Below are 3327 nucleotides of genomic sequence, written 5' to 3'. Positions count from 1 at the left end.
TGATTCTACCAATCCTTGAAGATGGTATGTTCTTCCATTTGTTTATGTCTTCCTCTATCTCTTTTTTCATTGTCCTGTAGTTTCCTGATTACAGGTCTTTTACATCCTTAGCTAAGTTTATTCCTAGGTATCTTAATTTCTATTGGTACAATGGTAAATGGGATTGTTTTGTTTGTTTGTTTGTTTGTTTGTTTTTGCTTCTCTCTCTGTGAGTTTATTATCGGTGTATAAAAAGGCCATAGATTTCTGGGTGTAAATTTTGTATCCTGCTACATTGCCAAGTTCATTTATTAGGTCTAGTAGTTTTTTGATGGATTCTTTGGGTTTTTCTATGTACAATATCATGTCATCTGTGAATAAGGACAGTTTTACTTCTTCTTTTCCAATTTGGATGCTTTTTCTTTCTTCTTCTTGTCTAATTGCTATGGCTAGCACTTCCAGTACTAAGTCAAACAGGAGCTGTGAAAGTGGGCATCTCTGCCTTGTTCCTGTTCTTAGGGGAAATGAGTTTAGTCTTTGCCCATTGAGTATGATGTCGGCTGTTGGTTTGTCATATAGGGCTTTTATTATGTTGAGGTATGATACCTCTATTCCCACTTTGCTGAGAGATCTTATCAAGAAAGGGTATTGGATATTGTCAAATGCTTTTTCTGCAACAATTGATATGATTATGTGATTTTTGTCTCTCAGTTTGTTTATGTGATGTATCACATTTATTGATTTGCGGATATTGTACCATCCTTGCATCCCTGAATATTGCCGTGAACCTAAAACTGCTCTAAAAAGCCAAGTTTATTTTATTCTTTTTTTTAGTTTCTCTCTTTCTTTTTCTCTTTTTTATTGTCTGAAGTTCTACATAGGTCTTCTTTTTTCCCCAATTGACCCCCCGCCCCCAGCCATTCTCACCCTGGGGCAAGCCCCCAGCGCCCCAGTGTCTATGTCCATTGGTTATGCTAATATGCATGCATACAAGTTCTTTGGTTGCTCTCTAACCTCTCCCCTGTAAAGCCGTCCAGACCAGGGCTTTTGTTTGCTGGAGGGTTTTTTATCATTGCTTCAATTTCTTTGGTAGTTATTAACCTCTTCAGGTTTTTTATTCTTCTTAATTGAGTTTTGGGAGCTTGTATTTTTCTAAGAATGTGTCCATTTCATCTAGGTTGTCCATTTTGTTGGAATAGAGTTGTTCATAGTATTTTTTCATAATCATTTGTATTTCTGTGGGATCGGTTGTTACTTCACCTCTTTCATTTTTTATTTTGTTTATTTGGGTCCACTCTCTTTGCTTCTTGGTGTGCCTGGCTAGAGGTTCATCAATCTGGTTTATCCTTTCAAAGAACCAGCTCTTGGTTTTGTTGATCTTTTGTATTGTTTTTTATTTGTTGTTGTTGTTTTTTTTTTGTGTGTGTGTGTTTGGTTTTTGTTTTGTTTTTGTTTTTTTGGTCTCTATGTCATTTATCTCCTCTCTGATCTTTATTATTTCCTTCCTTCTGCTTATGCTGGGCTTTTGTTGTTGCTCTATTTCAAACTCTTTGAGTTATAGGGTTAGATAATTTATTACCATTTTTTCTTGTTTTTTGAGATAGGCCTGTAGAGCTATGAACTTCCCTCTCAAGACTGCTTTCATTGTGTCCCATAGATTTTGAATTGTTGTGTTTTCATTGTCATTTGTTGCCATGATGCTTTTTATTTCTTCTTTGATCTCTTTAGTAACCCAATCATTGTTTAATAGCATACTATTTAGCCTCCAGGTAAAAATAAAGTTTTAAAGATGGTGAAGTAGCAACACAAAGCTTTTAGTACTGAGTCTCTGGGCTGACTTTGGTTCAGGACTGGCAACAGGCAGTGATCACTGAGCAAAGAGTGCCTAGGGTAGCTGGCCAAAATGCCAAATATCAAAATCTTCAGTGGCAGCTCCCATTTGTCCTAGAAAATTGCTGACTGCCTGGGCCTAGATCTAGGCAAAGTGTTGACTAAGAAATTCAGCAACCAGGAGACCTGTGTTGAAATTGGTGAAAGTGTCCATGGAGAGGATGTCTGCATCGTTCAGAGTGGCTCTGGTGAAATTAATGACAACCTAATGGAGCTTTTGATTATGATTAATGCCTGCAGGATTGCTTAAGCCAGCCAGGTTACTGCAGTCATCCATGCTTCCCTTATACCCAGCAGGATAAGAAGGATAAGAGCCATGCTCTGATCTCAGCCAACCTTGTTGCAAATATGCCCTCGTAGCAGATCATATTATTACCATGGGCCTTCATGCTTCTCAAATTCAGGGCTTTTTTGATATTCCTGTGAACAATTTGTATGCAGAACCAGCTGTCCTGAGGTGAATAAGGGAGAATATATCCGAATGGAGGAGCTGCACTATTGTCTCACCGATGCGGTGGGAGCTAAGAGCGTTACCTCCATTGCAGACCAGTTGAATGTTGACTTTGTCTTGATTCATAAAGAATGGAAGAAGGCCAATGAAGTGGACCACATGGTGCTGGTAGGAGACGTGAAGAATCAGGTGGCCATTTTAGTGGATGACATGGCTGACACTTGTGGCACAATCTGCCATGCAGCTGACAAACTTCTTTCAGCTGGAGCCACCAGACTTTATGCTATCTTGACTCACAAAATCTTTACTGGCCCCACCGTTTCTCACATTAACAATGCATGCTTTGAAACAGTAGTGGTCATCAATACCATACCTCAGGAGAATAAAATGAAGCATTGCTCCAAAATACAGGTGGTGGACATCTCCATGATCCTTGTAGAATCCACCAGGAGATTTCACAATGGGGAATCTGTTTCCTACCTGTTCAGCCATGTCCCTTTATAATAGAACTAGAGGCCCAGTACATGAAATTCATGCACCGGTAGGGTCCCTAGCAGCTGCCTGCTGCTAGCCGGGGCCTCCCTTCCCTGTCTGCCGACCAGGGCCTTCCTTCATTCCACGTCGCCCCCTAATGGTCATGGCACATCATAGCGAGTGATCAAACTTCCTGTCTGTCAAACTCCCAAGGGGACACTTTGCATAATATATATATATAACATAAACATCTTATTCTTCTTGCTTACACCACAGGGAGCATCCACACAAGCTGCTCCGCAGCTCGTTTCTCAGGGCATCGTGGGTCCTGGGGACCTTTCCCTCTAGGAATGGAGAGCACGTCTGTGTTTCCTCCCACAGGGCAGCCTCCACTGCACAGGAGTCCCCATGGGTGGCATTTGAACTGTCTCTGACTTTCCTTATTATAACTGATGCTCTAAGAAATAACTTTGTGCCCTGGCTGGTTTGGCTCAGTGGATAGAGCACTGCCTATGGACTGAAGGGTCCCAGGT

At 40.9% G+C, this 3327-nt stretch overlaps 2 pseudogenes; one reads left to right on the top strand and one right to left on the bottom strand.

Moving 5' to 3' along the window:
• LOC102247735 overlaps positions 1-3327 on the bottom strand; it is a 587465-nt pseudogene that overhangs the window by 197300 nt on the left and 386838 nt on the right.
• On the top strand, positions 1883-2824 carry LOC102249221 (annotated as a pseudogene).

The sequence above is a fragment of the Myotis brandtii genome, unplaced genomic scaffold (genome assembly GCF_000412655.1).
Source record: "Myotis brandtii unplaced genomic scaffold, ASM41265v1 scaffold2, whole genome shotgun sequence".
In the NCBI taxonomy this organism is placed as follows: Eukaryota; Metazoa; Chordata; class Mammalia; order Chiroptera; family Vespertilionidae; genus Myotis; species Myotis brandtii.
Note: the sequence above shows the minus strand (reverse complement) of the source record. Positions and strands in the feature narration are given on the sequence as shown.